This window comes from Globicephala melas, chromosome 2 (genome assembly GCF_963455315.2).
Source record: "Globicephala melas chromosome 2, mGloMel1.2, whole genome shotgun sequence".
Lineage (NCBI taxonomy): Eukaryota > Metazoa > Chordata > Mammalia > Artiodactyla > Delphinidae > Globicephala > Globicephala melas.
Window position 1 is genome coordinate 20,428,142 of NC_083315.2, and position 24,168 is coordinate 20,452,309.

Here is a 24,168-nt window from a genome sequence, read left to right on the forward strand (position 1 = left end):
GGGGGTCTTTCATGGGGACTAGGGCTCTTAACTGCCCACTGGGTTCCATTTGGATCACAAAAGCCTTCTCTGGCTCCCCAGCAGAACTGATTTGCCTCTCGTGTTTCCGGGGACCCAGTCCTGTTATGAAGCGACAGTAGTTGGCCCTGCATAGAGTTTTTTATCCCCAAATAGCCGCATTCTTTCAAATGGCTGTTTGAGCTGCTTGACACACACTAGGGAAGCTGGCAGAATATCATGCCCTTCCCTTTGGGAATGAGAAGCGTGGTGACAAAGAAGCCACCCAGAAGGCCCCACACGGCTGGGTGCGGGGCTCAGGAGAAGCTTGCAGGGACCAGCCTCCCCCTCGGCCCATCCGGATAACCTCCTCCGCTCCGCTCTTCTGTATGACGGCAGGGACAGAAACGGGCAGCTCTGGCTCTTTGAGTTCTGTTTTCTGTTGAGTTTCAATCTCCTGGTTGGTGTTGGGTGAAATTGCTGAGAAAAGTATCCATCACAGATAATCTAGAAAAGGGGAAATTGGAAACCATTGAATTTTGCTTCTAAAACTCCTCTTGGAGTGTGACAAGCAAAAGTAAGTAATTTGTATTCTGGAGTTCCTGTTCACTTATACTTTCATGTCCTTTCTTTGTGCTTGTCCACATTTTAGGAAGATAATAAAAGTAAATGTTTCCTCTGCAGTTTTCTTTCTATCTGTCGTCTATCCATCCATCCATCCATCCACCCTGTACTTATATCTGTTTATCTATTTATCTATACGTCATTATCTGTCTGTAAGAGAGGACAAATTCTCCTCTACTCTTTAGGTCTCCAGTTGGGTCTAAGAATTAAATGGACAAAGACAGATGAACAGGAGAAAGGCATACACGTTTTAGTAAACTGTTACATGTACATAGGAGCCTTCATAAGAGAATGAAGACCTGAAGAAGCAACCAGAGCAGAAAGCTTTTATACCTTTTAGACAAAGAAACAATACATTTGTGAAGAATGGACAAGACACAGGGTTTTGGGCCAGAGGTGGTAAATGGTGAAGTAAGATAAGGGTTGGCTGAACTCTCGGCCTCAGATTCCCCATCTCTGGTGATAAGAGTATCTTCCTTTCTCCCGGTACAGGGAGGACACCTTTCACAGGGGAGTTTATCTCCTGCCTTCAGGAAGAAAAAGGAACGTTAGAGAGCCCTTGTTACACCTGCTATTTCTCAAGTGCCTTTAATTCAAAAGAATCAGTATGCCTGAGTGGCATATTTTGGGGGGACATCCTCTGAACTCCTTCACCATCCATTCTATACCTATATCTCCATCTGTCTATACATCAGCTGCCTGCCTATCCATCCATCCATCTGTCCATCCATCAGTCTGTCCATCCATCCATCCGTCTGTCCATCCATCCATCCGTCCGTCCATCCGTCCATCCATCCACCCACCCACCCATCCATCCATCCATCCATCCATCCATCCATCCATCCATCCATCCATCCTATACCTGTCCCTCTACCTGCCTGCCTATCTACCATCATCCATCCTCTGTCTCATTCACCAATAGCCCGCATGGCCAGGTGATCACCAATTAAGCCACACTTCATCTTGCTGTGAATTTCGCAGCTACTTGTCAATTTGTGGATTGTTAATCTGGGTCCCTTCCCTGTCCAGCCCCTCAATCCTGAGATCTCTCCAGCGTCCAAATTTGGCATTGTGGTGTCTTATTCATGCTCTGTCACTGAGCTGGGCCACCGTCCCTCCCTGTCAGGCTGCTGCCCTCACCAACACGCTAGCTTTGGCACTCAGCCCTGCGTTTCAGGTACAGAACAGGCTTTTCCCTTAAATTCTGACACCACAACAGGAACCAGACTGTGTTGACGAGTGTGAGTGAGAGAAGGGGAAGGAGGTACAGCACAGGTAACAGATAACCCTACTGGATGGGACTTCCCTTAGAGCCTCTAGGTGGGTCTGTCCTGGGGGTCCTTTACAGAGCTCCCCCCACACCTGCTGCCAGGTGACCCTCATGGGGAGGAGGGGCCACTTCCTCCCTGGGAGGGCTTTGTGCTTGTCCCGTCTCTGCATTCAGAGGCCAGCCTCCCTAATCCTCACTTCCTGTCTCAAGAGCAGCCTCTCCCCAGGATGACTGACAACAGAAATGGCCCTTGTGTTTGAGAGATAAACCCGCCCCCACCCTTAGCCTCAGGAATGCTCCCATGCCTTCTGGTACCTGACAAGAAGGTCCATTAGAACATGATTTTCCAACGTGAGCCTTAAAAAACAAGTGTGTCCAACAGCGTTCCCAAAGGCTGACAGAGACAGCAAGCTACCCAGGTCCCTGCTCTGGACTTTCTTCTCTCCTTTATGATAGAATTCTCCAACCCAGCCTGGCCTCCTGCAGGTGTGCCACCTGCAGGCTGCAGGTACAGCTACTGCAAACCCATTCCTTAGCCCCTAGCCCACCAATTACTACTTTTTCAGGAACAATTCTGTTTCTGCCGTTTACTCCGCATAGAATATGGAGCTTCTCAGCCTCAAACACGCGCATTCAGGCCAACAGACTCAACAAGAAGCATGATGTCTGCTTTATATTTCATAATCAAATGTCCACTTAATAGTTCTTCCCAAAACAAAGACGATCAGTCTGTCCCAAAGGTGAATTCAAATTTCTTCTTTTTACTAGGTAAATACTGCTTACATGTTTAAGATGATTTTTAAAAGGTAACGAAACAAACAAAACCCCCCAAACCTTAGTTAGGGACTGGGATTCTATTTGGGCATCCTGTTTCTCCCCTTCCCTCTCTACCTGTCCTTCCTACCTACCCTGCCAAAGCTGCTCGGAGACAAGTCTGTATATAGTCCCATGCTGTTTACCCTTGGGAGCTCTCAGCCCATCCTCCACCCCGGCCATATCCGCCCTCTTTACCCATTCATTTCTGTCCCCTCTGAGCAGAGGTGAGGGAGGCCACGTCACACATGCAGTCTCAGCTGGGGTGGCAGCAGCTACCGGGACCCCCTTTCCTTAGAAGCAGTCAGTCAAGTGGGAGTTCCCTTTCTCAGTTCCTGGATCACATCTGCTTATTAAGAAAAAGTATTTAAGACTTGAAAATGAGGCAAAAGGTGATGGCATGTCATTTCAGTGTTAACTCAAAAAGATAACCCCAAAGGTTTCAGTTTATTATTCCCTAGGGCATTAACCAGTTTTGTACTATTTTGTATTAACCTAGCACTCAAATTCTAACAGTCCTTTATGAAATTGCTATAAATATCAAGTTCCCCAAGTGTTCCTGGAATTATATTACTATTTCCATCATTCATTAATGAATTGAATGAAGTATTTGATGTGCTCATTTCAATCCTGTAATAGTTATCTATTGCTGGGTAACAAATTATCCCAAATCTTAGTGGCTTAAACAAATAATAAACATTTGTTATGTTACACAGCTTCTGTGGGTTGGGAATTCAAGAGCATTTTAGTAGAATGATCTAGCTTGGGTTCTTTCATGAGATTGCAATCGGCCAGGACTGCAGCCAACTGTAGGAGCCTGGGCGGATCTGCTCTCCAAGATGACTCCCTTATGTGGGTGACAAGCCAATGGTCACTATTGGCAGGAGGCCTCAGTCCTCACCATGGGGACCTCGCCACATACCTGCGTGAGTTTCCTCATGACATGGCAGCTGGCTTCCCCCAGAGCAAGTGATCCAGGAGAGAATAGGGGAAAGTCACAGCGTCTGCTAAGACCTAGAAGTTACATCCTGTTGGTCACATTAGTCAGTCCTATTCATTGTGGGAAGAGGTGACACAAGGGCAAGAGTACTGGAGGACGGGGATCATTGGGGGAAGTCTTAGAGGCTGGCTACCAACATCCTCCCTCTGTGCCCCAGTGATTCACGTCCTACCCACACACAAAATGTGCTTAGCCTCCCCCAGGGCCCCCAATGCAGTAGAGTATCAGTTTGAAGTCCAGAATTTCATTATCCAAATTAGATCCAGATGTTCTTGAGGCTCCTTAGGTGTAGTTCCTTGAATCCTCAAAGCCAGGTCTGAAATTTGTGAACTAGAGAGACAAGTTATCTGCAATAATAGGACAAGCATAGCATAATTACTGAAGACCCTCCTGTTCAACAGAGTTGGAAATTGGGGATGCACGGAAGTCACTGGTTCATAGCAATTCTGAAATCCAGTAGGGTACAAATTGACATTTCCTGGGAATAATTTTCCACAGCTCTTGGATTTACTCTGCAGGCTTTTGGTTTTACCCTCTGAGTCATCCTTCCTTTTCCTGTATTTGTGTAGTTTTCTCAGCCTGCTTCTGCCTTGTACAAGTTTCAGGGTCCAAAGACATCTTTTCAGTTTGTGCTGTCTGTCCCTTTCAGCTCAAGCTGTCAGTGCTTCTTCCAATATAATTCTCTTAAAAACCTTGTGGATGACCTGTGAATCTTACTGCGGGGTGGGGGGCTCACTCCATTAGAGAAAAAAAAAAGCTTCACCTACAAATAGCTCCAATATATGCCCTGAAAGGACAGGGTTGTTGAAGTGCTCAGTCTGTGGCATTTGTTATTTGTATGGCAGCCCGAGCCGACTAAGGCACAGTCACACTCTTGGGTTCATCTTTAGACCAGATTTTCCTGATGGTGCCTGTACTTGATTTTTACCTAAGAGCCCTTTAGATTTAACATCATTTGCCATCTGGAGAAGGTGAGAATTTTCAAAAGCAGGAAGTGCTGCCTCTCTTTTTTTTTTTTAACAGTCCTGCCTTTAGCTCATTTCTCTTGTCTCACTTTTTACCAGAAGCAGCAAGAAGAAATCACTCTTCAGTACTCTGCTTGGACCATCTCCTTTGCTAGACCACCCCATGCCTAAGGTACGTTTTCTATCTTCCTTATAAGGCAACAGTGCTGGTAAAGTTTCTGTCTCTACTACATAACAATTTCCAGTAAGATTTTTCCCTTTTCTTTAATCCCTTACCTGAGGCCACCTCAAAGACAGTCATGCTTCTATAAACAGTTTTTCAAGGCTCTTCAAGTTTTCAAGGACACTTTCCTCAAAGTCCTTCCAGCTTTTACTATGAGGTTCCAAAGCCACAAGGAAACTTTCCTCTAATATCCCTAAACTTATCTGGGAATTCCCACACCAAGAGACAGGGGCCCATCCTCAGAAAACCCCCTCTCACTCTTTCCCAGGAATTCCCCCACGCCTCCAACTCTATTCTTTTAATCCTCTCTCTCTCTCAGTAAGGATGGTGTGTGATTAGTTTGTTGGATATACTTTAGTCGTGTCTTACAGAGAGATCACAGCTCTTAAACTTTTGGCCAAGAATTGAAGCCCCCAGAGGTCTGTGTCTGATGGGGACCCTGACAAGTGGGAGTGCAGTTGTATTCACACTAATGAACACGTCACACTGTCATTTAGAGCCTTGTGTCATTCTAGGTGCTGCTCCATTTCATTCCTTCAGAACCTTATGAAGTAAGCTCACTGATTGACCAGATGGACCCTGGTGGAGGCATGCAGGGATCAACTCAGGTGTCTCATTTCTGTTCCCATCTGAACCTGAATCCAGGCATTTGCAAGGAGCCTGCGACATGCCAGGGGCAGCGGCTGCTGCTGCCACAGCCATCATCCCTCCATCTCAGGGGCCCTTAGAGCCCCATGGCCTGAGCCACCTTTGTGCATGGCAGCCAGAGGGGCCTGGCGCCACCCCATCACAACCCCTGCTGGAAACAGCTGCCCGCCCTCCTGTTGTTGGGAGGGAGCAGCATTTGCTCCCCGGCACTGTCTCTGAGAGCAGCCTTGGCCAGAGAAAGGTTGGCGGAGTAGAGTTTGTTCATCTGTTCCATCTGCTCCCACCGCCGTGGAAGAGGTCACGAGGGCCCACTTATGTGCAGCCAGTAAATCTGTAAGAGTTTTGCTAATACTGGAAGGGGCATACATGGGCGTGGGAGTTGACTGGATCGTGGCCAGCTGTGTGGCTTTTGGCAGGTGATTTAATCTCTCTGAGCCTCTGTGTCCTCATCCACAAGATGGGATGCCAACCTCTTAGAGGTGTTGTGAGAGTTAAGTATAAAACATTTGGTACAGTGTTGGACAAAGGGGAGACGTTTAAGAATGTAAGTTTTATTATTTAGTAGTAAGGAAAGAGGTTTTCATTTGGGGAAAAATATAAGTGTGAAAAAAATTAGATAGCAGGTCTCTATTAGCTTGATGTAGAAAAAGATACTGTAGGACCCCAGACTTCTATGCTACACCCACGAAGAATGAGGAGAGCCCCTTCTGTCTACCATCAGGGGTGCTCAGGCCATGTTGCTTGGTCCATGTTATAGATTGAATGTTTGTGTCCTCCCAAAATCCATCTGTTGAGATCCTAACCCCACAGTGTGATGGTATCAGGAGGTGGGGCCTTTGGGAGGTGATGAGGTCATGAGGGTGGAGCCCTCATGATGGATGCTGCTGCTTATATGATGGATGGATGATGCTTCCTTATAAAGAGACCCCAGAGCACTTTCTAGCCCCTTCTGTAATGTGAGGACACAGCAGGAAGGCACCATCTGCAAACCAGGAAGCAGCCCTCACCAGTCACAGAATCAACAGCCTCCACAGCTGTGAGAAATGAGTGTTTGTTGTTTAGGACACCCAGCCTCTGATACATTTGTTACAGCAACCCGAGCTGACCAAGACAGTCCCATGGCTGATTTGAAGCCAGATGAAATCAGGGGTTTCCAGACACAATACTCCTGTGGTGTAGAAACAGGCACAGACTTACTATTTTTTGGAAAGGCTACATTTAATTCATTGTCTCTGTACCTCGTTTTCTTTATTTGGAAGGTGAAGGATTTGACCGGCCCTCAGACAGGCTCGGAGAATAACGGTCCATCATTCCAAGGGCCTGACTGCCTTCAAACAGCCTCTCAGTCTTTTCTTTGCCCTGAATTGTTTTTCATTGCCCAACATGGCGTCGGCACATAATAAATGCTCAGGCAACCTACGATGACTTTCTGATAAGACCATTCCTCACTCTGCCTGATCTTTGTTACATGCCTCCACCACCCGAGGCTGCTGGAACTGAAGTAGAAATTCCTGTTTGCCAAGCTCTGTCTCCTTCAGTGGCTTTAATGGAGCCTCTGTGTGTCCAGTCTCCCCCGAGTCCTGGTTTGTATGTACTTTTTTAGCCCTGGAAAAAATGCGTGTTTGAGCAGTTGATTGGACTCTACTTACAGGTGAAAAGAAAGTAGAAAAAGAACTGCCCCCCCCCCCAAAAAAAAACCCGTCAACTCGAATTCTATTGCCAATCCTCCTCGGAGCTTAACCAAGCTCGCAGCCTTGACACCCAGTCCCGGGAAAGGAGTTGAGTGGTTGTGGTCTGGGTGTCAAGTGTCCTGCCGAGACCCAGCAGGAGGGGTGAGTCGTATTAATTCTGTCTGACACCAAGGGCCTCGTTGCAATTCTTTTCAGTCCCCGCTCAGAGGTCTGCAGGGAAAAGAATGTTTTTAAATCCAGGACGAAACCTTGGTGCAGGCGGCCTGCCTGGTCTTGGTGGCCGGTTCTCAATAGAGAAATCCAGCGTCCAGAGTCAGGCTCTCCACGTGAAGGGCCCTCCCCACGTCCGTCACTGAATGAGGAGCCTGCACTAGTGGTTCTCTCCGCCCCGGAGCACTCTGTTTGGTGGCTGACTGTAAACTTGGTAACTCGGGGAGTGTGGGTCTGCATCCCCAGACTGATCTGTCCTCTCCCCTCTCAGAGGAGCGCATCTGTGGCCTGAGAGTCGTTCGGTGAGATCACTATTTGGTTGACCAACCAGTGGCATCGATTTTGTGTTGCTATGTAAGCCCCCTGTTCAGCTGGACGGGAGCTGCCGACTTGGCGCAGGGCTGGGGGCCCCGGGGTGCCTGGCGGGCAGCTGCCCCTGGCTCACGTTATATGCTGTGGCCCATGTTTCTTTCCACTAAGTCTGTTCATCAGCTTTTATGGCCACTGTTTGTTGAAGGGAAGTGCTGTTTGGGGAAGTGATCGGTTTACCATCCGACTGGATGATGGATGAAGGATTAGATTTTCCTCTTTTATTTAGCACTTGAACACAACCTGAGCATATGCTGTCCAGCGCCGCGAGTTTTCCCGAACGTCCATTAATTCGTGCGTACGTCCATGGAATCTACTCTGTGCCAGATTCAGTGCTAGGCGTGTGCTAAGTTTGTGTGATCTATCATACTGAATCCGGTGGATCAGGTTCCTCTGAGATCTGCTGCAGCACTGCTGGGATTTGGATGCAAAGCGTGCGTCGTCTAAGTGCAGTGCAAGCACTCTCTAGCCTGGCCTTCGCAAGGCGTGTTAGATTCAAGACTGGGTCTGTCGACAGCGGGTCTACTGAATAGCTGTGGTGACCATCATCAGTATTATCAGGTGAAGAGAGCTCAGGACTGCGCAGACCTGTCTTAGCCTGTTCTGCCTGCCCTGTATCGAGGGGGCGGCCCTCGTACGGAGCACACGGGGAAGCAGGTGCCACTGTAACAGCGGCTGGGCGAGCACAGGTCTCACTGTGCAGGCCTGTCCCACCAAGCTGGCGTGGACTCAGCAGGAGCCTCTCTCCCCTGCAGCCACAACCTTGAGAGGGGATTTTATCCCCTTCTACCCTGGTGCCTCATGCAGGAGAGCAAAGCAAAGCGCACCAGGTACAGCAGCAGGGAAGAGAGACGAGCACGGTGGCCAGGCTCGGCCATCGACCCTGTCCCACCGCAGCCTGAAGAGAAGGGCCCCGGGGTGTCCAGATGAGCAGTGACCTCTCCTCCAGCAGCCACAGCCCAGCCTGAGCTGCACAAAGCCAGGCGAGAACCCCTCTCCCCCACCCTCTAGAGGGAGGTGGAGAGCGACAACTCCCTCCTCTGTGTTACTCTGCGAACCGCTCATATTCCTGCAGGATCAGTGCAGTGGGAAGTTCAGCTCGTGTCCCCAAAATAGGTCAGAATGGACATCAGTTAAAGCCAAGAGCACACTGCACATCAGACCCCAAGTCCCCACGCCCAGTTCCATGCCCACCTTCCTAACCAGGGAGAGACCCTGTGATCAGTTGTCCAGACACGAGGCCCAGAACAGGGACCCGCTCCCATTTGTGTTTCACCAGAGAAACGAAAGCCCCAACCAATGAAATCCCCGTTTCAGTTATTAGTTTATCATCTCTCAGCCCCAAATCCATCCTTCTTTGCTCTGCCTGTGACACTGGAGCTGGACCCCAGCTGGCTGGGGGAATATTCTTTTTTTGCAGGCTGGAGGAATATTAGGGTTCCTCAACAGAGGGCAACAGATGGACCACGGGGCCAGGAAGACCCTTCCCTTCCGGGTGCCGGCCCTGCATTGCTGTTGTTCCTCAGTGAAGGGCCTAGACAGCTGCCCCACCCCCCGCCCCAGCGAGCTGCTTCTCCAGCTGGCTGCATGCTCCCTGTCGGGCAGGGTCTCCTGAATAGGTGGGAGTCCTAGCCCTGGTTGGGGGTGACCCCCTCCCAGCCCTTGTCCCCTATGTCCACTCTCCCTCCACCAGACAGTGTCAGGCCCTTTTGCACCTGCTACTGCTGGACCCTCTCCAGTCCTCTTATACCCCTTTTAATAGTTTTGGTTAACAGTTCTTAATATTAAATTTCCCCATTCAGATAATCATGGTGGTCGATTTCTTCCAACTAGATCTTGACCAATATTACCCCTCCCTTTTTTGCTGAGAAATGAAAGTCCAAAATAAACTCCCCTCCTTTAAAGAAATTGAACCCTCAAAGAAATCACAGCCCCCAAACTTCTCCCTTATTGCATATTGGGTGTATGTGGAGTTAGCTGATTATTTAGACCACAGGGATATGAAGACAGAACTGGGCTGTGTCCTTCTGCTGGGGTTCTGGGCTGGGAGCACTGGTGTCTGAGGCTGAAGGTTTGTCACCCTGCCTGTCTAGTGGAGGCTGAGGCACATCAGAGACAAGGTGACACAATGATGGAAACCCCCCATTGTACCATTTCAGTCCATCATTTAGCTGAGGCTCTTTCTTCAACTTCACATTTACGTGAGCCAATAAATTCCTCCCTCCCTCCCTCCCTCCCTTCCTTCCTTCCTTCCATGGTTTTTTTTAACTGATATTCACATAAAATAAAATTAACCACTTTAAAGTGAGCCATCCAGGGGCATTTAGTGCCTTCACCATGTTGTACAACCACCACCTCTATCTAGTTCCAAAACATTTTCATCACCCCAGAAGGAAACCTCATACCCGTGAAGCAGTTATTCCCTTCCCCTCCCCACCCAGCCGCTGACAATCGATCAGCTTTCTGTGTCTCTGGATTTGCCTGTTCTGGGTACTTCATGTGAATGGAATCATACAGTATGTGACCTTTTGTGTCTGTATTCTCATCACTTGAAAACTCAGTGTTTTCAAGGTTCGTCCATGTCGTAGCATGTATCAGTACCTGATCCTTTTTGTGGCTGAATAACGTCCACTGTATGTATATGTCACATTTTGCTCATTCATTCATCCGTTGATGGACACCTGGGTTGTGTCCACCTTTTGGCTAGTGTGACTAATGCTGCTCTGAACATGTGTGTACATGTATTTGTTTGAACATGTTTATAATTCTCTTGGGTATATGCCTGGGAATGGAATCCTTGGGTCATATGGAAACTCTGTGTTTAACTTTTTGAGGAATTACCAAACTGTTTTCTGACGTGGCATTGGGTTTTCATAGCTTTAAATCAAGAGTCCCAGCAAAAAAAACATATTGTGGCTTTTGGTCTTTATCGTGTCTTAGTCTATTCAAGCTGTCATAGCAAACAAGTCTGTACCACAGGCAGGGTGGCTTATAAACAGCAGAAATTGATTTCTCATAGTCTGGAGGCTGGAAGTCCAAGTGGCAGCATGGTCGGGTGAGGGTCCTCTCCTGGGTCAGCATTTTCTCCCTGCATCCTCACATGGTGTAAGGAGCGAGGGAGCTCTGTGGGGTCCCTTTTATAAGGGCACTAATCCCATCCCTGCAGGCTCCACCCTCATGGCCTCATCACCCCAGAGGCTCCACCTCCTAATACCATCAGCTTGGGGGTTAGGATTTTGACATGTGGATCTCGGGGGGACACAGTCTATAGCAGTCTGGGAGCACTGGGGGGCTGTGGAAGGCTTTTAAGCAGAGAGGTGACAAAATCAGATCTGTGACTTAAACCATGGCTCTGGCTACGCTGTGGTGGGTGGATTCTAGGGAAGAAGCACAGACTCAGGGAGACCGGCGTTGAGGGGAGGGGTTCAGACCATGCAGCCTCAGGGAGGCTAGTGGGCGAGAGAGGAGGGGCGTGTCCCTTTACCCCATTTCTATGCCGGGGGAGAGTAGCCCTCAGATTCCAGAACTGCAACCACCCTTATGGCTGAAGACTCCTTACTGGGCGGCAGTTAGAACGGGCAGGCCTTATAGTCAGGCTGTGGCTGGACCACATTCTCACCATTTATCAACTGTGGAGTGATAAATGGGACTTGGGGTCCTTCCTAGCTTCTCTGTGTCTCAGTTTTTGCAGCTAGGAATCGGGGAGAGTAGGAAAATCTGGCCATATACAAGTGAGGTAATGTATGTAAAGTACTCGCCACGATGGAGAAGGCAGAAGGGCCTCCCCGCAAAGATGTCCACGTCCTAATCCCTGGAACCTGTAACTGGGTTGTGTTCTATGGCAGAAGAGGCTTTGCAGGTATCATTAAGGTTATAGACCTTAAGATCGGAAGATTATCCTGGATTATCTGGGTGGGGCCAGTGTAATCACATGAGTCGTGTTATGGGCTGAACTGTGTCCCCCCACCCCCCGCCAAATTCATATGTTGAAGTCCCCAGAATGTGATTGTTTTTGGAAAGAGGGTCTTTAAAGAGGCAACTGAGGTTAACTTAGGTCAGCATGGTGGGCCCTATTACATATGACTGGGGTCCTTATGAGAAGAAGACAGACACAGGGACGACCATGTGAGCCCACAGGAGAAGGCGGCCATCCACAAGCCAAGGAGAGAAGCCTCAGGAGAAACACCTTGCCCACACCTTGATCTGGGACTTCCAGCCTCCAGGACGGGGAGACAATAAGTGTCTGTTGTTTAAGCCCCCCAGGCTTATACTGGGACTTTGGTATAGCAGCCCTAGCAGTCTAATACACCTGTGGTTCCCTTTTTAATTTTGTTTTCAATTTTAAAGGTGAAAAGAAACAAAGGACTCGAATCGACATTGCCAAGGCCCACAGATGGAACTTCATGAGTCAGGTCTTCTCCTCATGTGCGTCACCCACCAGAATCAAAAACACCTTTGCTGGTCCCAGGAGAGATCTCTCTTCCCACCAAGGACAGAGGCCCCCAGCTCAGTTGGACCTCACTAAGGTGGGTCTGCTCTTCTGCTACGCCCCTTGGTGGTCGTGCTGGCAGCTGGAGGTCTGAACACAGGGCCCGGCCACAGCCCACACCGTCCATACAACATTCATCCCAAATGCTCGTGCCGGGGCACCCCCTCCTCTGCCTGCTGAAGCGTCTCCAACAGAGACCCAGTGCCCCACGTCTAGACGTGGCCGCCAGAGGAAGTAGCAGTGATGGGGGTGCCCATGGCCGCAGGCAAAAGGAAGACAGAGGGAACCAGCAGGCTGGGGCATCCTGGCCCAGCTCGCCCACTGGGCAGCGTGAAGGGAGAGGATGCCACCCCGCTTAGGACGGCCATCCTGCTGCTGGTAAACCTGCCCCGTCAGCGCCCTGGAGCCTGGCTGCCTGGTGAGCACCCTGCTGTGGTGGCGGAAGGGAGTCCGGGTGAATGTCCTGTGATATAGGGGAGCGGCATGGAAGCGGGGACTCCAAGGCAAGATACCCCGTCAGCTTCAGCGTCAAAAGTCAGTTAAATGGGATTAATGATAACGCTGCCCTGACCCCTTCGGAGGTTATTATTATGAAAACCATCATTCGTGTCTATGATTATGCCACATCCATTCCAGGTCCTTTTCCCACCGTTTTTCTTAAAGCTCAGGAATCGGTGCTGAATAGGCTGCCGGAACCAGGCAGTATTGAGGATTTCTTCAAAATAATCCACTCAGGCCCCGTTCAGATGTGTTCTGCGTACACAGAGCTCCTCTGGCCTGTGGCACTGCCTAGCGGATGCTTCAGGGGTGGCTGGACGGACCCTCCTGTCCCTCTGACGAGGACACCTGGTCGGGGTTGAGTTTTTGGCTCCGGGGAGGGTTCCTCCCACCCAGGGGGCAGATGTTCTGGCTTTGGAATGGGCAGGTCCTTTAACGTCTTTGACATAAAGTCCCATGATTTTCTTTGGATATCAGTCGTCACCTATTTAACCTGGCAGTGACAAAAATCCCTGGGTCAAATTGGAGAATTTCACAGTTTCATCTACCCAGCTTGGGTTTGTATGAGTTTGCCCTACAAAGGAGAGAAGGTGGAGAGAGGAGGTGAGCAGAAATGCTGCTCCTTCAGCTCTAGATTCCTTCAGAGACGGCAGAGTTAGTGGAAAGTATGCCAGGCATGGTGTGTCTCACTCAGAATCGTGTGAAGTTGCAAGGAACAGAAAGCCAGCGTAAGCGGCTTGAACACGTATGCGTATACTTTTCTCATGTAAGCAGGTGTTCAGAGGTAGGGCTTGCTGCCCCTGGTTCCCTTAATCTGTGATGCTCACCCAAGCCTTTCCTTTGCCTCCTGGTTGCAAGACAGACGCTATAGCTCCAGACATCATGTCTGAAGTCAAGGCAGAAAGAAGGGAGGCGAGGAGTCAAACAAGCCATGTCTATCCCTTTAATAGGAAAAGTAAAGTTTTCCCGGAAATGTTCTCAACCTACTTCCATTTGGATCCACTGGCCAGAGTGGATCATAGGGCCACCCCTAGTTGCAAGAGAAGTTGGGAAGTTGGGGAACAGGATTGTCATGGTTATCTGGTGCTGCGCATGTGGCCACCACAGAAAAGAGGAAGAAGGGAGGATGGAGAGTGTGGAGGCTACGACAGTTGCTTTGTCTGACTTATTGTGCAGTCACATCTCCATGCAGAGGACCTCCAGTTGAGATTCATTTACGATGCCATCTTGAGCAAACAGGGTCTTTTTACCAGCTGTCTTATGTAGAAAAGCTGTTTCTACAAGTGATATTATTAACATCCCGGCCGAGCAGCCCTGTGGGTTGACCTTCACTTGCCGGTTGAGAGGAGACTGCTGAGTCCAGCATATTTACCAGCTGTTCCGTTGAAAACGGTTGCATATTTGGAAAGGAAATGAAGCAGATTGGCCCGAGGTTTCAGGATGAAGTTAAAAGTATGAAGGAGGGGGCTTCCCTGGTGGCACAGTGGTTGAGAGTCCGCCTGCCAATGCAGGGGACGCGGGTTCGTGTCCCGGTCCGGGAAGATCCCACATGCCGCGGAGTGGCTGGGCCCGTGAGCCATGGCCGCTGAGCCTGCGCGTCCAGAGACTGTGCTCCGCAACAGGAGAGGCCACAGCAGTGAGAGGCCCGCGTACTGCAAAAAAAAAAAAAAAAGGTATGAAAGAGGGACGTCCTTCTTGAACAAAGAAAATCTCTTCAATCCTAGTGAAGCAATGGTTTGTGAGAAGACCTTACAGAGCCAAGGCCGAGTGGCGGTTGCCCTTGGAAACCAAGCGAACTTTCTTCCTGATTGGGTAGCTGGTCATGAAGAGGGTTATGGCAGCCTGGCCTGGCTGCCATGCTTTTTTTTTTTTTTAATTCTTTTTTATTGAAATATAGTTGATTTACAGTGTTGTGTTAGTTTCTGGCATACAGCAAAGTGATTCAGCTATACATGTATATATTTTTTCATATTCTTTTCCATTATGGCTTATTACAAGACATTGAATATAGTTCCCTGTGCTGTACAGTAGGGCCTTGTTCTGGGTGCCATACTTTCACGGAGATTTTTTTTTTTTAATTACGTAAATGGAGAGAAAACAAAGGATAGAGGATAAAAGCCCGTAACAGAGGGACTGTTGGTTTTCTCTCAGGAAAGAGACTTCAAAAACCTCCAGCAAAGCTTTGCTAATTATTACTTAGGCAGCCAAAGGGAGGCCTCTCTCCCGTAAGGCTAATGAGAGATCTGATACAAAGTGAGTGTTGCTCCTGAGATTCCTAATTCTGCACAAAATCAGAGAGTTTTTCAACCCAAGACAAGGTTAGGTGGTAGTTTACGAGAGGTTGAGTTCTTAGTGAGTTGACACCACGTTGTTCTTATAAGTGAAACTTACCCTGTTTTTTTTTTTTTAATAAATTTATTTATTTTGTTTATTTATTTTTGGCTGCCTTGGGTCTTTGTTGCTGCACGTGGGCTTTCTCTACTAGTGGCAAGCGGGGGCTTCTCTTCGTTGTGGTGTGCGGGCTTCTCATTGTGGTGGCTTCTCTTGTTGTGGAGCATGGGCTCTAGGTGTGTGGGCTTCAGTAGTTGTGGCACGTGAGCTCAGTAGTTGTGGCTCGCGGGCTCTAGAGCACAGGCTCAGTAGTTGTGGTGCACGGGCTTAGTTGCTCCACGGCATGTGGGATCTTCCTGGGCCAGGGCTTGGACCCGTGTCCCCTGCCTTGGCAGGCGGATTCTTAACTGCTGCGCCACCAGGGAAGCCCAAAATTTACACTGTTTTAAATAATATATATTTTTATTTATTTATATTTACAAAAACACCTCTGGTCTGGCTCATAGGTTTCCTAATTCTCTCAGCTTTCCTGGCTGGAGAGGAGCGTTCCCTCCGACCCCCCAGGCCACCTGGCGGCCACGACGGGTACCGCAGTGTCCAGAGGGGACTCGTTTGTCCCCTAGGGGTGTCCATGCCAAATCCAGTTCCTTTTTAGTGATAGAAAAGACACATGGACTGATTCGCGTCTCAGATGCTGATTTTTTTTTCGGATTGCATCCTCCTGTCTTTGGGTGTGTGTGTGCGTACATGCGTGTGTGTGTGTGTCTTATGCTATTATGATTTTTATTATGGTAAAAAGCACATAACATAAAATTGACCATCTTTACCATTTTCAACAGTACCATTTATAGTAATACTGAGTATATTCCCATTACTGTGAAACAGATCTCCAAAACTTTTCACCTTGTAGCACTGACACTGTATACCCATTAAGCTTCCACTCTCTGTGATTTCCTCCCTCATCGTCTTTCAGCAGGGGGAGTTTAAGCCTCTGTCGCCCGACGGCTGAGGACCCGGGGCTTCAGTGGAAAGCTGGCAGCTTGTCGCCTGTGAAGCACCCTCTTCACCTCGGATGAGAGCGGGGGTGGGGAATGGAGCTGAAGAAGGTAAAGTGGTTTCCCAACATGGGGCTTGTGGACCAACACGGAAAGGGTGGTGCTGAGCTGGCAGCTTGCGAGACCTCGGCCGTGGGGCAAACGACCTGGGTTCCTTCTCGTGGTCCCGCTCCCTGGAGAGGCGGGGGTGGGGTGGGGGGGTGCGTAATCACGTGAGGCGTTCGCAAAGGAAAGAGAGGCTGGTCAGGCCAGCGATCGGTTCAAGGCAGTGGAGCTGAACTGAATCTGTGTCTCTTATGTCGAATTTGCCTTATGTTGGTACACGGAGAAGACTGTATTTTCCTACTGGTTAATGTGAATTAAAGTCGTATTTGCTTCCTTTGACGGAATCATCCCAAAGTGATGGGAAGCGGTCTCCCCGTGCTCGCTGCCCGCTGGTGGCCTCACTGCTGCTTGGGCTCAGCAGGGCCCTTATCTGCGGGGAGGAGATCTGTGATCACAGGTTCCTGTCCACTCCCTGCCATCCCCAGCCACAGGGTAGGACGTCTGTGTGTATATGTGTGTGTGTGAAGATATAGTCTGTTTACATATAAAATGTGCTTCTATTTATAAACTGGAACGATAAACCGAAGACTGCAGGGCTGCAGGACAGGGAGAGATGCTTGGCTTGTCCGTCAGGACTGCCTGTGGGCCTGGGTGCGAGGAGTCCCTGCCCGGGCCTGGGGGGTGAGGACCCCGTGGGCTGAGTTACGGGGAGCCAACACCCTCCTTTCTAGATCACAGGACTCTGGAACTCCCTACCCACGTGGCCCCAAGCCCACTTCGAGGGCCCCGTCTCAGGGTTCATCCTCCTGAAGGCTGACTAGGGCTGGCGTGTCCACATGTGTGTGTGCAAGGCCCCCTGAGCTATGGGGAAGCGGGGGTGGGGGGAATGGGACCAGGAGGGGCAGTGAGCAGCAGGCTGTCCTGTGCCGCCACGTTCCAGTGTGGAGCTCTAAGTAGTCAGGAATTCTACCTGGAAATTGGCCTCCATGTCTGTGAGGAAGTGCTTCTCTGAGAAGAGGATGGGACATATTCTATTTAAGAATTTGTTGGCTTGATTTATTACTTTAAAATACATGTCCACATAGAATGCGGGCCTCTGTCTGTAACCTTGTCCCAGGACCCACACATGTTAAGGTCAGTCTACTAATAAATTCACCTTGTTTTGTATATTTACCTTGGGAATCATGAAAATATTTTACATACCGATGGCAAAAAAATTAAATTTCAAGGTGTGCTTCCTAAGTGTTGAGAGCAAAATGAAACAACTGAGCAGAACTGGGTCTTGAACCACTGGCGTAACTATCTAGAAAGGAACTCTTTCAGGTGACTATAAAATGCAATCATTTGAATTTACGTCCCTGGTCGGGCCGTATTCTGAGGAAAAAAGAACTGTAAAACATTTTTAAAAACTAAGGCTACCCTGGTGGCGTAGTGGTTGAGAATCCACCTGCCAATTCAGGGGACACGGGTTCGAGCCCTGGTCCAGGAAGATCCCACATGCTATAGAGCAACTAAGCCCGTGTGCCACAACTACTGAGCCGGCACTCTAGAGCCCGCAAGCCACAACTACTGAGCCCGCGTGCCACAACTACTGAAGCCCGCGTGCCTAGAGCCCACGCTCTGCAACGAGAGAAGCCACCGCAATGAGAAGCCCGCGTTTCACAAGAAAGAGTAGTCCCCGCTCACCGCAACTAGAGAAAGCCCACGCGCAGCAACAGACCCAACGCGGCCAAAAATAAAAAAAATAAATAAATTTATTAAAAAAAAAACACTGTATTCAGTGACTCCTGTTTGTGGTGGTGTTAGGCATTTTTATTCTGGAGCGGTTTTGTGCACGTTGTGGAATAAAGCACAGCAGTTCTTTGGTTGGCATTTTTGAGGACCGGAATATGCGGCATAAAGGAAGAAGTACAGATGTACCATTAATGAGTTAAGTAAAAATCCCATAGTCCTGAATCTGAATTGAAAATTTTAGTATGAACTCATATATCATGAACACGAAATTCAAAGTATTTCATGGTTTTGTCCAATAAAGATGTTTGAAAGCAGTGAACACCCCCAGAACACAAATCAGAGTATCTGAATATCTAAAACCAGTTCCTGCCAAAAGGAACCAGAGCTGATTCCAAGTTTGGGAGGCTTATTCCAAGATGAGCTCAGACTATCTAATTTACCGGAAAGTAAGGAGGTTATATCAAAGATGCTGACATCATGCCAAAGGAGCTGAAGGCCCCCACTGCTGCAGGTTGGGGATCTGAGGGCTATTTTAGGGAACGAACCATAATAAATTGCCCCAGACTTAGTAAGCTTTCAGTCTATTTGCTTCTGGTTCATTCCATGGACAAAATAATCTACTCAAAAAATCTCTTTGGGATGCAGACCTTAAGCCTGCCCCTAGGTCTTTTTCTGTTTAAGGGTTTACACTGCCAACCTCCTCTTCCTCATTTTAACAGGGGCTTTCTTGAAGCCACCTGAAATGTTTGAGTGGAAAGCAACATCCCTAATCTGACTGTTGCTTCTAGCCTGGATCCTGTTGTCCGGTTGAAAAGTCTCCACAGGAGGCCTTTGAGAAAGGCTCTGAGCTTGTGCCAGGAGACTCTACTGTTGGTGACAGAAGCAGCTGGCTTTTCCAGCCACTTGGTCAATTTCGATTGCAGGCCACAGGCAGAGTGGCCTTTCTGTCGCAGAGCTGCCTCCCTCCATCTTTGCTTGCAAACACACCTGACTTTATGCCTCTCTTGTGGTCCCTTGTTAAAGGTATCAAGGAACAGCCAGACGATCCATGTTGTGAATGTTCTAAAATTATTTTTGCTAGAGACACAGGCTCTTTATGTACCTGATCTGCTTCCAAGTTACTGAAGGCAACTGATTTGCCAAATATCTTGCCACATAACACGGATCACCTGCTTTCCAGCCTGCTGTGTGACTTTCTTACTGTCTGCCACCCCACTGCTAAGACAATGCTGTATAATTTAGTTTTCATTATGGCAGCACCTCCCTTCCAACACCAATTTCAGGACTAATTAGGATACAGGACAGCCACTGTAGCAGAAGATCCCAGAAGACAGGTGCTCAAAGAAGCTGAAATCATATCTCCTTCTCCGTAGAAGCTGGGAAGTGGTCCAGGGATACTGCAGCTCTGCTCTTCAAGGTCACCAGGGATAGCGGGTCCTCACCTGTTTTTGCGCATCTCATCCCTGAGGTTGTTTCCTCTGACTGTGGCGTTGAATTTGAATCATTCCATCGTATCTGCATTTTAGTCCATTCAAGGCAGAATAAGAGGAAATGGAGTGCAAAGAATTTCCTTATAAAAGCAACCTGTAACTTGCACAAATCACTCCTGCCCACAGTTCATTGGCCAAAATTTAGCCATATAGTCACCCCTGAATGCAAAAGAGTCTGGGAAATGTAATTTCTAACTAGGATGCCACGTGCCTGGCTGGAATTCAAGGGGTTCTATGACTACAAGGAAGAAGGGGGAAATAGATACTGGGGTACAATTAACCGTCTCTGCCACACCCAGCCTGTCCTTGGGAGTAGAGCTCACCCCAGGGTACTTTTCCTTAAATCTCTGCTGTCTAGGAAATAGCCATTTTCTGTCCCTCAGAATCCCAACACGCAGCTCGTGATTTAGGTCAGACCATTCGTGAGGTGTTGGTTGGAGTGATGACCCTTCTTCTGGGTGGCTGATCTGACGCAGACCCTCAACTGCCCTGACATGAGATAGTAGCAGACAACTACTACTTACTGAACAGCCACTTTGCAATGGTTATTCTTTTAAGTGATTCACATGCATTACCTCATTTCATCTTCACCAAACCCTACGAGACAGGTATTAAAACGCCTGTGTCCTGTGTTAGGAGACTGCGCCCAGGACTGTGATTGCAAGAACTTCTCATCAACCTTCTCACCCCTGCTAGGTGTGCAGCCTGGTCTCCTTCAAGGAGAGGAAGAGCTGGCTGGTCCTGATGCAACAAGAACACCCAGGAGCAGGCTAAGTAACTCTTTATTTTTATTTGTATTCATACAAGAATGTTTATTATGGCATTGTTCATAGTGACAAAAAATGAGAAGCAAAGTGAACGTTCATGAATGGTTGTATAAATTACCCCCCCACACACACTACTAAATGTGATATAGCCATTAAATATATAGAACTCATAGAGCAGTATGAATTTGGAGGACTCTTCAAAAGTAGCAAAGGGACTTCCCTAGTAGTCCAGTGGGTAAGATTCCATGCTCCCAATGCAGGGGACCGGGTTCGATCCCTGGTCAGGGAAATAGATCCCGCATGCATGCCGCAACTAAGAGTTTGCATGCCACAACTAAAGATCCCACATGCTGCAACTAAGACCTGGCACAGCCAAAGTAAATAAATAAATAAACAAACAAATATTTTTGTAAAAAGAGTAGCAAAAGCAACATGTAAGAAATATGTAAGAGATGATGTAATCTCATTTTTAAATATGGGAAAATTGGGCTGTTAATGTGGACTGTTGGGATGGGAGGGTCTCATGGGGGAGGAGAAGAAGCAGAAAGCAGAGATCACAGGGGCTTAAGTAACTTTAATTAACTTGGACTTTGCTGTAGGGTCAGCATGTCTTGGAAACTAGAGATCTCCAAAGTGGGGACCATGCATCTTGGGTGGGGTATGGCGTCAGGATGACTCACTGGAATGCAGGAGGACAATTTTAGAACTTTGCTCTGTACTTATTTTTGTCTAATCCCCTAACATTTCTACTGGGTGTATGCTTTATGACGTGCACACTGTGATTGGAACAGTAGTAAATATATTTAATTGATAAATAAATACGCAACATGAAGTGCTTATGAGACATTGGAATATGATGAGGTGCAAAGCTTGGGGACCACTGCTGCTCCCACAGCCCTCACAGCCCGCTACACCCACAGCAGAGGGAGGACTCAAGGGATGTGGACATTCAGTGGAAACAGCACTTTTTTCACAGGAGCAGGGGGAGAGTCTGCCTGACATGCAGCAGTAGCGGGGAGGGCATGCTGCTTGACTCTTCCAGGTGGCCAGGCTGTCTCACAACCAATGATGAACCCACGCAGAGCTCACAGAAGACGGAAACCATTTCTCCGGGCTCTCCTGGGGCCTCCTCTCCTGTGTGCAAAACGTGCCTCCCCAGGATCCTTCTCGATCCTTCCGTCCATCTCCTGGAAGTTCCAGCCCTGGCCTCTTGCTACTTTTGTAGACTAGCCAGTGAGTCCCATGTGCCTGGACCTCGGATTCTCCTGATGAAAACACCAGCAAACTCCTTCGCTGGGCTCATTGTAGTGCCACCCATGGGGCTGTCGTGAAGATTAATGACTTGGTTCTCATGACGGGCTTTTAGTAATGTCACCGTCACTATTCTCTGGCTGCCTGTTCTGGGACCTGGTAGCCCTCTTAGGGCTCCTGGGTAAACATTTGCCATTTGAGTAAATACATCCTTCACTCCATCCTTTCCTGCTGCCCAACTTCTAATGAAAACACTTCAAAAACAAGGCCTAAAGCACTATCCTCGCCGGATGTTTCCATCTGGGTCTGGTTAGGAGGCAGAAACCACACAATAATTTGAACAAGGGAAGTTAACTCTAAGGGATTATTCCACAGTGATAGGAAAGTGGCTATAAAGATGGAAAGAGAACTCTAAGGGGTGCCCTAGGGCAGGGAGACAGCCAAGAAAGGGCAGACTTGGAAGGGGGTTCACCATGGTCGAAGCAGGTGTGGTTGGGGGTCACTGGCTGGGACAGAAGTCCACTGGTGGCCTTGGCCAGAGCTGGCCCATGTCCCTGGGCAGCAGGAACCTGTGTCTAGAGCACAGGCGAGGGGGGCTTGTAGGTGGGTGCACAGAGGGTTCAAGGCACTGCTGCCCACGTGAGGCTGGGGGAGAACAGCAGTGTCCCCACTGCAGCTGGGTGGTCACCAGCCTGGGCCAAGGCTGCCTGTGTGCTAGGGCAGAGCACCACCGGGCACTCATGCACGTGTGCGTGCATACACACAACTGACAGTGCAATAGAAATGAAAAAGAGCAAACCCCTCACCCTGAAATGTGGGAAGAGAACCTGGCCTTTTCCTGCAATGTCCCTCTCACGCTGTCTTCTGACAAAGTTTTTTTCCTGCAGTGTCCCTCTCATGCTGTCTTCTGACAAAGTTTAGCATTGCTCTTACAGTAAAGTAGAAATGCTGAGAGTACACACAGCCCCTTATCACAGAGCAGGTACTGAAGGGTGAATTTGGATCCAATAGGCAAACAATTGCTATCTGGCACACTGGGTAAAAATCATGGTATTTATCTGCAAGATAGAATTATATGAAGTAATTAAAAATTATGTTTTAGAAGACTATTTAATGCCCTGAGAAAATTCTCATGATATACTAAGTGAAAAAGCAGATTACAAAAGCAATCAATACAGTGTAATCCTAATTTTTAAAAAAAGAGCAAGAAAAAGAGTGAAGATCTTCATTTAAAAAAAGATTCCTGAATGTCTTCTCCTTTTCCCACTGCCTGTCAACCCCCTCCCATCCTTCCCCATGTTTTGGTGAGAGTGAGAAAGTGAGTCAGAGGTCAGGCAGTGTATTAGAGAACCAATGATTTTAATTCCCTTCCGGTCATCTGCCTCACCCCTTGCCCAGGAGGAGCTGGGGAAATGTGCAGGGAAAGTATTATGTTACATAGACTCTCAGCCACTTTCCCTCTTCTTTTTGCTTTCAGAATTCCCCCAGTGATATTGGACTGGCCCCTCCTCAGGTCCAGGAGAACTGGAAAGGATTGGACCCCGGCTTCAGGAAAGGGTGTGAGAAAAGATGGTTCCCTTTATCCCGCAGACCAGCAAGGATCAGTGGTCTCATGAAGAAAGGTGGTCCATGGCTGACGGTGCTGGGTAAACCATGCTTAACGTATTTTGCTACAGGGTTTCTCAGGGTCTGTGTGTGCCCTAGAATCTCTAGCTGGTCAGCAGCAGGTCCCAGCTTTTATTTTAATTCGTGTGTGTGTTTTGTGGAACACAGTTTGGAAAATGCTGCTATAGAAATATATTTAAGATGTCTACAAACATTTTTAAAGCTTTAAATACCAAAATGCCCCTGATCTCACAGCATCTTTTCTTATCCTGGTGATGATTTTGTTACAAATGAAAGTGTGTCCTCATAAAAATATAACTGCCTACATATACATGCACATATGTACACACATAAATGCACATAATATGTATACATATAATGCACATACGTATATGTACATATACATGCATACAGTATACACTCATATACACACCTACACATACATGTGCACTTACACATAGTATGCACATACACATAATATACACACATAACACATATACATGCACATAATATACATACACATACATATGCATGTACATGTAGACATACACATATAGATACATATATACGCATAATGTGTACACATATATACACATACTATGCATACACATACCCATACATATATGTAGACACATGCATACACATACACAAATAATATACACATATATGTGCATAATATACACACAGTTAACATATATACATGCACACAACACACATTTATAGACACACATACACACGTACATGCATATGCCTACACATATACACTACACACTATATATACATGCATATAATATACACATACATAATGTACTGCATACATACATATATACACATACATACACATAATGTATGTGCATATACATGCGTACACATGCATACACACACACATATACACATTGACAGAGGTCCAAGGACTCTATGACATAGAGGCAGCAGCTCTCATCTCTTAAGGATGAAATTATGGGCAATTTATTTCATCAGTGTGCTTTTCTGTCATCTCCAAAATTCCTGTGGTTAGTTGTTCCTCTTGTATTAAGGCAGAAACACCCGTGAACAGCCTTCTATTGTGTTTTTACTCTGGTGTTACAACCAC

At 47.9% G+C, this 24,168-nt stretch overlaps 1 long non-coding RNA gene across 1 annotated transcript; it reads left to right on the forward strand.

Moving 5' to 3' along the window:
- LOC115842229 (uncharacterized) lies at positions 1–23,055 on the forward strand. The gene is made up of 6 exons (XR_004035136.2): positions 1–574; positions 4,769–4,841; positions 12,158–12,336; positions 16,102–16,234; positions 20,149–20,226; positions 22,948–23,055. It is a non-coding gene; the product is annotated as an uncharacterized lncRNA (long non-coding RNA).
- Positions 23,056–24,168: the final 1,113 nt, after the last annotated feature.